At 38.7% G+C, this 11678-nt stretch overlaps 1 protein-coding gene across 1 annotated transcript in view; it reads right to left on the bottom strand.

Moving 5' to 3' along the window:
• nrip1a (nuclear receptor interacting protein 1a) overlaps positions 1 to 11678 on the bottom strand; it is a 34844-nt gene that overhangs the window by 5714 nt on the left and 17452 nt on the right. The gene's annotated exons all lie outside the window — the stretch shown is intronic.

Below are 11678 nucleotides of genomic sequence, written 5' to 3'. Positions count from 1 at the left end.
GCTGATTTGCAGCAAACATTTACTACAAACATTTGCTGGCTGCTTTGACAGACATAGGTTAAATCGCTTAAAGGTTTTAAGAAATGGCTAAAGTTCCTTGTGATCATCATCAGACACCTGTGTAATGTATCTCTCTCTCTCACCCTCTATGTAGTCAGTGTCAGTGCCCGGAGAAGGAACACCCACATAATCCAGCCTAGTCCTTCACTTCCATGTTACCACAGTTGCTCTTCACTACATCTCAAAATATACCACCCCTGGATCACACAGTGCTATTGGCTCTGTAGAATGATACATTTATTGTGTATATGCGCAAGCCTGCTAAACACTATACTCACCACACAACTCACTGAAGTACAGTGAAAGTCACACACAAGCCTCTTGGTGCACCAGTACCACAATTATGTCTACACATAAGAAATTGAAAACATAATTTGAGATTGAACTGTAAGTACTTAATCATGGAATACACACAAGGCTGACTTTGTCAGTGCTCTATGATCAGAGTGAAGGTCAATGGCTACGGTTGATTTGTTCTGCTAATAATTGGCACCTCTGGTTGTTCTACTTTGGCTGACAGGGAGTGGAGAGTACGGGATGACCTTATCAAGCTATCGGTCAAAGAGATGTCAGAGTGACAGGCCTGAGAAACTCCTGTACCACCAAACTAATTACCTCTAATTTGGAATAAAGCTACTGCTAGAGACAAATTTGGCCATCCTTAAAAATATTTTGGTTTGCAGTAACAGCAAAAAAAAAAAAAAAAAAAAAGGGTCGTTTTTTTTTTTCAACATTCAATGCATTTTTTTTTTTTTTTTTAAGTAAAATTTTGGTCATGGTGATTACGTAGGTATGAATTTAAACAAATTTGCACATCGTGACATCACTGACTGGGTCTTCAACTAGACTAGAAGGGATGGGAAAAGATCTGGGCACAGTTTTTCCAGAACTTCGTGCCAAGTTAAAGCGTTGTCGAGATGTTTTAATGCATTTTTTAGATGTATTATGGTGCCCGAACTCGTATGACTTTGAACAGTGACCGCGAACATTTTATTTACTGCAGCCGCAGCCATCATTACCAAGCGCGAACCATTGACATGGACAGTGAATGAAACGAAGCGAACGTACAGGCCATAGTGTGACATCCGTAAACCAATGGTGTAAACATAATCATAGATGACGCCACGGGTGGGTTTTTATTTGAAAGAAAGAATGTAGCCTGCGTTTGTATGTAGGCCTAGGCAATTTATATTCACAATACTTACTAAAATATAATTAATATTATTTTATTGCATTTGTATTAGATGTTTGAAGAGTAAAAAAAAATCTGACGGTCTTAACGCAAGTTTACAACCGGCAAGTCAGTCGGACTAAAAGGAAAAAAAAAATCAAATAATTGGATCGGTCCTAAATTGACAGGGTCGGTCGGGTTACGGCAAACAAGAATATTTTTAAGGCTGGCCTTACTACTGAAGGCTACTGAATGTAGCCTACGTCTTAGTAAGACATTTGCAGCTATTTTGTAATGGTATGGGATAATACTATTTGTCAAAGAAATAGTTAAGGAATTTCATACAAAATTGGTTGGAAGCTGAATCAGACTGTGAAAATTAAAGTTTTGTCTCCTCTTGACCAAGCGTCATATCTAATGTGTCAAAGACTGGAAGAGGGTAATTGATTTGGGCCAACAACAACACCACTTCGTCCTGTACTTCTGTCAATAGGCCACTGTTGTCCTAATCCAATGAAAAGAAGAAACACAATACTGACAACTCTTCCACTCTGTTAAACAGATAAACAATTATTTTACCACACTTATCTCATCTCTAAAGAGAAATCTTTATTGAAATCAGATTTTTTTTTTAAACAGATTCGGAAACACCTTTCAAATCAAAGCTTTGCAAAGATTAGAACCAGCCATTTTATGACAGCTGTGAACTTCAGAATAACTGTGTAAGAAGCGATTGTAGTAGCCTCTCTTAAAACCTAGTTATATATGAGTCCGTTCACTCAGTTCTATTCAAGGTTTTTTTCATCACAATATTATCACCATCAGTGCAGGGAGAAGACGCTCCTGAATGAGTAACCTGAGTAATAAAAATCCCTTTAAAATGAGTGGCCTGATATAAATGGAGAGGATCTGATATCTGGACTGGATTCCTCATTCCTCAATTGCAAGTTTGGAAGATTAATTGACCCCCAAAAAAATACCAGATCATAAATTACATCCACAGTCCAGAAACTGTAATCCATTTAGGCTATTTAAAATGCATGATGAGGCAAAAAGAGCAAAACCTGCTGCATGCCCTGTTTGAAGTCAAGGTCATTTACTCCGCCGGGGCTGTTTGAGTTGATGCAACAGCTGGCATCCATACAAAGCATTAGGTCCTAATAAAAAGCGACAAAGCTGCCCTTGCGATGTGCGTTCGTACCTGGCGTCTAGCTGATGTGTTCTCGAAATAAAAAGGAATCTCAGACATAGTTGTGCCACTGCAACTGCTAAGTTGTTGTTATCCTCTGGTTGCACACGTAGGCACAAAAGCCTGTGGAACTACAACAACACATTCCTAAGATAGCGTTGGGTGACTCAGTCAATCAGGGCCATGCATCATTCAAACTAGGTCACTGTGACCTACTTACAAACAAGCATTATGGGCATCATGCATTGACATTTCCCAGCTGGGGCACACCCCTTTAGTTAGGGCTTTGCCAAGTGCAATCTCTGACTCCTAGTAAAGCATGGTCTGACCTACATTATGACGACCCTATGATGAGCTACCCTTTCACATGGGCAAGCACGGGGCAATATCAGCATGTTTTAGCCAAGCAGAAGGAACCCTTTCCCAAGTAGACGGCAGAAATATATACAGGGGCCCCTGCTTGTACTGTCAAAAGACTCCAAACATAATTCCAGAGTCCTGACACAAGTAATAGTCTTGACCTTAGACTTGTAGATTTATGATGGCAGCATAATGTTAACAGGAACACTTAGAGAAGACTAAGCTGGTTCATCTTCGACTACAGAATAACATGTATCTTTGTCGGTTCTCTTTCAGCCCAAAAACAAATGGCACACTGAAGTGATACCGAGTGCGCTAAAGATTGTCAAGGAAAAATGTAATTACTGCCCACAACCAGGAAATGAGAACAAACTAAATATTTGTAGTACTCTTAAATTGCTGCGGTAAATGGCCCAGTTTCCGGGGTTGGAAATTACTTAAGGAACGTGAGCATGGGAATCAGTTTGTAAAAAACAAAAAAGATAACAGATAACAAAAATACCAAAAATCACTTTGAGTACTTTACTGGAAGTTTTTGGCTGTGTGAACTTGTACCCGACCTCCAGAAAGCTGTAACCTTTTTTAGGCTTCACACAGAGGAAAAAACTAATTTCCATTCGGAGACATTGTGAGAAAAAGTCAGATAGAAACTAATAGCTACACAGCGAGAGCCCATGGCACTTTAAAAGTCACCCTTCGCCTTAACTCAAGAGATCATGTTTATCAGGATCATAGTTTATGCCAGTCATTATGTAAACAGCTCTGACCAAGTATAGCTATCGACTGCCAGTACTGCAACGTGCAACTGTACTTGCAAAACCAAACACAAGAAGTTCATATGACAAAATAAACAAAAGTCACATGGTGCGGACTAAAGTGCAATATATCAGTGGTCTGAAAGTCCAAATCGAGAGGGAACCAAAGAACCCTTTTATTAATAAAATAAAAATACACTGCACAGTTGCCTTAAGGGTCAGATGAAGGGACAGCATGTGCGTCATGAACTTCATGTCATCTGTTCGAGTCTTTAGAGATAACTAAGCAATGTTCTCATCCAAAACAGACAGCTTCCACTTTTTCCAGGATGTGATCTCATTACAAGTTACTGGCAGTACAGGTTATATTTCAGGCACGATGGGCCTAATCCAGTGGTTCTCAAACTTTTTGTCTCCAAGGCCCCCCATTGTTCACAACAATCGATGGCCCCATGGTTTTTCCAGTTATTAGTGATGCACTGGATAATAATTTTAAAAATATATTTTGTCACAATTTCCCACAAGTTCCATCGTCCCAAAGTCCATGGGTTTCTTTAATTGTTTTTTGTTAAATGCCTGAAATAAGGTTTTTGGTTTACAAGCTAAATATATTCTCATGTTTATTCTAAAATGTAAAATACATCAGTAATATCCCCCACATAATTTTTTTTTCAGCTTTTTCGTGTCTTGAAAAAGGCTATAGTGGCTTAATATGAAAATATATTTGCGTTCCTGTAAACTATTCAACTCAAACTTTACAACTTGAAGACTTTAAATAAATATTAAAAGAGCTGTCATAGGCTTAGTGGTGGTGATGCTGAAGTCATGCGACCCCATGCAGAGTTAGTTTATTTATAGCCTAACTTCAGCTTTTTACTTCCAGTGATGGCATCAAGGCTTCAAAATGTATACATTTTAAAACTTGATGAACAAAATGTGCAAAAATCCTAAACTTTTGTTGTTCACAGAGCTTATTTTCTGCAACAATCCAAAAGCCAGTGGGGAAAAAATCTTGTTCTGTCAAGGGAACCAGGGTGAAACTTTTGGGTTGGCCTACAAAATGATGTCATTTCAGCAGCACTCTATGAAGATACTGATATGGCTAGAGACTTCATGATGTTAAACATATTTGATTGATTTATTTGTGCAACTATTTAAATGAGGAGGGGGTACTACATGCAAGTTAATTTTCAACAACCTAAAACCATGGTAACATTTTAAACCTTTCACACAAATTAATATATAACAGCAGCAAAATAAGAAAATATGAAGTATTAAGACTCATCCACAACTTCAGAAAGCCCAAATTCATAAGGGTCCCAGCAATGAGGAAGAGATATTTCTGCCATGCACACACTCGTATACAATATACGATCTTACCTTCTTACGCAGCAGTGACACCAAGAACAGGTACAGTGTAGTAATCAATTTGCTCTGCAGGCTGTAAGGCTTTGTCTGAATACTAATACACCTCAACAACATCCTGCCCCTCTTTGCTCTCTCCTTCTGTCTCTCCCTTCTTCTTTCTTTGGGGTTGACACCCTTCAGTGCCCTAGCCCTGACCAGTGAAGGAGGGTGGCAGTGGCTTGTCCTCTAGGCAGATAACCAAGGCCACTAATCAAGTGTGCGAGCACCCGGGTGGGGGATTAGACGCTCGCTCTGAACAACTCAACACTGAAAGCAGCTAAGTGCGTGCACAACAAGGTCGCCATTAAACCTGTAGTAACCCCGTGGCTGGTCTCTCTCACTCTTTTTCTCGCCCACACACTCTTATGTGTGCCGCAACCACGCCGTTGGTGCTCAGTCACACAAAACAGGCTGACACACACAAGCGTAGCCTCTCTTTATACACCCTCACGTACTCTCGCGTACACAGAGCCACACGCCCACAGACGGCCCACTCTTTGCCGAATAGGGATAATTCATCATATTTTACAACTGACGGCTTTCTACCTCAGCTGAGTGATATTGCATCCTGGCAGCGTGACAGGAACAAGGCACCGCCAGCCCTTCTGACAGCCTGCATTTTGTGTCTTAGAAGATGCTGCGCTCTGTCGCCGCACACTTGCTTTTATAGTGCAACAGCGCGTGTGTGCGTGTGGGTGAAGTGGAGGAGAGACTGGTCATGGCTTCTTGACTACAGTCGACTAAGAAAGCTAAGCCAAGCTGAAATGCTTCAGCAGACAAGACCTTTATGGCTTGAACTTGCCTTGCAGTGGTTAGTGATAGAATTTCCTCTTTTTCCCCTTTTTTATTAACAGAGGGAAATCTAACCAATGGCTTTCCAATGTGTGCAGCAAATGATCTGGAGAGAAAAGGGCTCATTTGGATCATTAGTCTGCAGCACATATGCTGTGAAATTCTCAAGGTGCTGGCATTAAGAAAAATACAGTCATTAGCCTAGTGTCTTAAAATATCAGCTGTTTTTTTGCCATTTATGCACACACAACTATTTTTACTTTGGCAAACAAACATTATATTTTAAGAGATTTGTTTTGTTTAGGCACAGTGCAAAGAAAAAAAAACTGGCCAACCATGTAAAAAAAAAACTGTTGCAACAGCAACATGCAGCAGGTATTGATAATTAAATATATAATAAAAATAAGATTATGGCTGATAACCAAGTATTCAGTTTGAACTTGAAAAAATATGCATAAAAATAAGCCTGCTTTAAATATCCTAATCAGATTGATAATAATAATAGAATAAAAAAATGCTAATATTCGAGGATATGGTCACTGATACAAATAAAGCTGAAATAAGAGAAATTATAATAAATTATAGAAAATCTGCCTTGGCAAAGTTCTAAAGTACTAAAATCGCTAAACCTGAAATAAAAATAAAGCTAAATAAAATGCAAACAAACTTAATAAAACGTAAATTAAAATTGAAAAATAAAAGCTAGTTCAAAATAATAAATACTATAATATTATAATATAGGCCTATATATTTTTTCTAAATGACAGATCCAAAAAATTGCCACACTTTACTTTAAATGGTAAATAACTAACCAACATGCATATGTTACATACACAGATAAAAATATATTTAATGCTGCTTTTGTGCCTTAAATCTTATAATATATCTTTCTGCTGTATATAATTATATACCCCACCCAGGAGACCATTCTGAGCATAATGAGCATGATTACGAGCCTAGAAGAAGAAAAAAAACAGATGTAAATGAGAGTGAGAGAATGAAAAATAGCACTGCCTCTCCGTCTGAGAGCTGGGGATTAACACAAAATCTACCGTGCATGCACGTATCCGTGCAAGTGTGTTTGAGGATGCAGTGCCACCAGTCTACCCTTGACACATTGACATCAAGCTACTGTCATGTGACACTCTGTCATTGGCCACCTGGCAGATCCTCCACCTTCTCACGACCTCATCCTCCTGTGACCTGAGGCTCTGGGCACGGGCACGGCCCGTCAGGCCCCTCCCTCTGCTCCCCCTGCTGCGGGAAGGTCGAGCAGGTCATCGTGTCCTCATCTGTAATCCGCTGCCATTCGTCAGCAGTGGAGGCCGGAGGAGGCAGCCTCGCTACGAGGGGAGAATGCCCAATTAGGCAGCTGTCACACAAAGCAGAGGCTGCAGAAAGAGAGTGAGAGAGGAGAGGGGGAGGCCGGGGGAAAAAATCATCCCCTCCTGTTTGTGGAGAGGACAAGCAGCTGCGGGTGCCAATTACAGTGATATGTTAACCATTTCCACCCTAGAGCACAGGGAGAAGGGAACGGGGCTCTCTAACCCTCACTTTGTCTCCCGGTGGAATTCCTCTCGTGGGGTCTGTTTACAACCGCCGTCACATTCGGCTGAGGAACTTGACTCGAATCATAGCACCTACACTGTTAATAGTACTTCGCTGGAAAAGCATCCCTATATAACTTTCGCATTTGTGTCCCTCTCCGTTAATGAAACAGGAATGCATTTTGCAATAGTTCAAAGAGGTACTGCTACACATCTAGACAATGAAAACAAGGCTGTCAATGGAAGCGTCATGCCCATTCAAGCAGATTTTATTTCGAGTGGATATTCGATGCAACCACCCAACCTCAACCTCACTCAAAAATGGTTTCCCATGGGTTTCCATATAGCGAAAATAAATGGTGATCAAGTTCACACGTCATTTTAAAAATGTCATGTCAAATTAAATGTCACAATAGACAAATAATAATAATTCAATTAAAAATGAATAAAAAAATCCTCAGAATCTTTCACCACCTCATTTTCATTTTAGTAATTTTAACTACCATCTACGACTTTCAGGAGGTTGATTTTTTTTTTAAGGATTTTCCATAGGAAAATCTTTTGAGGTTCATTTCCATTCTTGGCACAGTTAGGCAAACATCCATTATATTAAAGATGTCTTAAGCAGTCAATTTTGTTAAACTGGATAATTAAATGTAAAATAAAATCATACGCTACCGTTCAAAAGTTTGAGACTATTATGCTCACTAAGGCTGACTATATTTGATAAAAAAATACAGTAAAAATAGTAACATTGTAAATATTATTACTTTAAGTTTTCTTTTTTTTATAATATGGTAAAACTAAACTTCATAAATCATTATAATATACTGATTTGAAACATTTCAGTTCAAAAGAACAGCATTTATTTGAAATATATTATAAATGTCTTTACTGTCACTTCTGATACATTTTGTGGATTTTACTAAATAAAATAAAAATGTCCCTGACCCTAAACTTTTCAAATCTACTGTAAATCATGACAGTATTAATGTTTGGCATTCTGTTTGTGAACATCTATTTAAGCACCAGGTGAAAATAAATGTAAACTTGTACTTGAACATACTCTTGTTAACTAACTTCTGTTATTATAGATTAGAAATGACCCCAGTCTTTTTTTATTGAATTCATATGGGGGATGGGGGGGGCAGCCCTTAATTAGAGGGGTTAAACTGTGCCGAACCCTTCAGACAGGTTATGCGGCACAAAAAGATACAACCCAAACTTAAACGCAAAAAGCGATAACACAGCTGCAAGCACAGCCTTTATCAAGACGAAGAGACCAAAGGGGACCATTTTCTTATCCTGCAACTTATTTAAAGACCTCAGGTTCCTCTTTTCTCTACTGTCACAATCTCCTCCTGTTTCACATGCCCCGGATAGAACAGGCAAGTACAGTTACCGAATGCTACAAGTTTAATCAGAGATGAATGAGGCGCTGGAAGGGAGAAGGAGCTGACTCGAGGCTGAATAATCGCTCCTCTTCTTAATTAAATGATTGAAGAAAAGCCAGCACATTAAAAGGAAGACAGTGCCTGGGTCCCCTGCCTTTTCCCTAGATGAGAGAGAAGTTATTAACACAGTAAAGTCTCTGCAGTCATCAGAACCAAACGCATAAGTCTAGAGGAAAGAGCAGAGAGTTTTCAAGGATGTGACCGGACAGAGTCAACCGTCAACTTAAGACAATGTAGACGAAGCAACTTCTTATAAGGCCAAACTTGAAACTGCAGCTATTACTGCAAAGCTTCGAAATGATTCAACTCAATATGTAACCAGCGCAATACCAATGCTGTAGTATCTCTGATCTAAGCAATTCATTTAAACCCTTACAACCACGTTTCATTTAAAAGCATGTCAACACACAATGGTATACTACTAGATAGGCAGTAAATCCTTTACATGCATTTCCATCAACATAAAAACAAACCGCTATCTGCCATTTCATTTGGTCATATTTCCAAAGATCCAGGGATTCATCAAATATGATGTAGGGAATTCTGTGAAGACTAAAAGCAGACACTGTGTTAGTGAAACTGGATTTGGATGTGTTAACAAGTTACATAAGCAGGTTTCCTTCATTTTCGTGTCATGGAGGTTCCATGAATAATACATTATACCAACAATCTGCTAAATTAAAAAAAACTCATTCCTGCTTATATACCAACACTAGGAATGCCCTGGTACTCTTTAAAGTGCTTTGGAGTCTAATATAAATAACAATTCTACATGAACATGATAATAGTTCTGTAACCTACATACAGTATTACCATCCCTGTACAATGGTATCGCCACACCACTTTTTAGGATAAATTTAGGATTTATGAAATCATCATAAAGCCTCAGGAAGCAGCAATACTTTTTCAGATCCTCATTGTAACTCGGCATCTAAAATGTGCGGTGGCTACCCGCAGAGCAGCTAGCGCTAGGCCTCCACAGCACATGGGCTTTTTATGTGTCTCTCCTGTGTTCCTGGCCTGCTTTCTTTACTACGGCCCGCTCCCGAAAGAGCTGACAGTACACTTTCTATCGGTTTGACTTAAATAATAATAAGCACTTTTGAAGGACTTGAAAAAGACAAAAGTAATGAACAACTCGAGAGAGAGAGAGGCAATCGTTGTCCTGACACAGACGGATAGACATGGCAAGGCCTGTCAGTCCTACAGTTGCTAATTAGCAGAAATGAAGTTGGATTAAAAACTTAATGGGGAGGTGATAACAGTGCAAGACACAAAGATAAACGAGTCAGCAAACCTTTGACAGGCCTGTCTCTTTAAAAGTAATGTTTACACAGTTGTTCTCCCTCCCTCTATCCTCTTGTCCTATTTTCTGTTTTGTTATTTATTAATGAGTGTCAAACAGTAGCATAAACACTTACGAACGAAAACATGTCCTTGGTCATGCCTGCCGCACTTCGATGTTCTGAACTTAGAAGGGCTGAATCAGAGTTTTTGGATAGGGTGATTGACACTTTGATGCTATGTTAATCGATTAGCATTTATCATTTTTACAATGATAACTTAAAAGGATGGAAATCAGAGACAACTTCCTTGAGAGGGGTTTTAATGTGCTAAAGCATGCTTTGGCATGCTTATAGTAAGGGGTGTAGAAATTATCTAAAAAGTAGCGAGGGTATAATATAAATACTTAGCTTGCCGTATGAAAATTAATTAGATGATTAATTCGATAATTAGAATTAATAAATTTTCTAAAGGCAATTAAGTTAGTGCTAGCCATGATACGAGTACCATTTGCGCATTCATTCAACTGGGTGACAGAATTAGCTTCCAAATGGATTTAAAGATGTTATTTAAAGTAATCGGTTACTTCTTTCTACTGTGCCAAATCAAGTTCTTAAAATGATTCTTTTCTAGAAGTTGAGTCTACAATTCAAACTATTGTTATTGTCAGCTAAAACGTAAAAATGTTTTCGGTAATTGAAATAAAGCTGAAAAAAAAAAAAATGAAACGTTGACGTGATAAAATTACGAAATAAAAATTAAATAAAAATACATTTACGCTAAATAGAAATATTAAAAAACTTCTATAAAATTATTAAAATAATTTAAAATATTAATAAACATTTTTATTAGTAATAATACTACTAAATAAATAAATACTACTCATTTAAATAATACTAAAATTACACTGATTGGTCAGTGTGCACAGGTGAACGCCCCTTAAGAAAGGATTATGGTAGACGTGCTAAACCAGGCTAACAATATAAAGCTTCGTTCTGACCAGTCAGTTATGAAAATATGTAGTTTTGCACATCTTTATTTTGGGTAGATTATAAATATATCATATGTGGTAATGCATCTACTTCCTATATTATATCACATTAGCATCCGTTTAACAGAGAATGGAAGCGTATGTCATCTCAATCTCCTGAGTGCTCAGTACTGATCACATAAAAGAACTATAAAGGCTTGAAACAGCACAGAATTTAAAGGTGCATTAATTTCGGAGCCGAGTTTGAGATAACTCATACTTAAGTCAAATAAAAACCCGACATGACAAACGGTCCTACCGAGCGGCAGCCAGAGAACAGCATGTCTCAAGTTGTCTGCAAATGGGAGAGATGAGTAAAAACGGCTGAGCAAATGAGGCCCTGGCTGCGCTCACACAGAGCAAAGTGAACTGTTTACTCAGAGCACACAGGGGAAGATGACTCGCTCCCTCCCTTCCCCCACTCTCTTTCTCAGTAACACACACTCTCACTCTCTGTCTGTAGTGAGTGAATGTCAGAGGGTGAGTGTGCGTGACCTTGAGTCACGTCAGAAGCACAGCGAGGGTCGTGCTGCCTGCAGGCGTCCTTGAACTGCATCTGCAAGACAAACCCTTCAAAAATAAACCCTTCACGGTACCCTGATAGAAATCTCAAATATCCTGCCTTTCTT

The sequence above is a fragment of the Rutilus rutilus genome (assembly GCF_951802725.1).
Source record: "Rutilus rutilus genome assembly, chromosome: 9".
Lineage (NCBI taxonomy): Eukaryota > Metazoa > Chordata > Actinopteri > Cypriniformes > Leuciscidae > Rutilus > Rutilus rutilus.
This window is presented reverse-complemented; position numbering and strand designations above follow the sequence as displayed.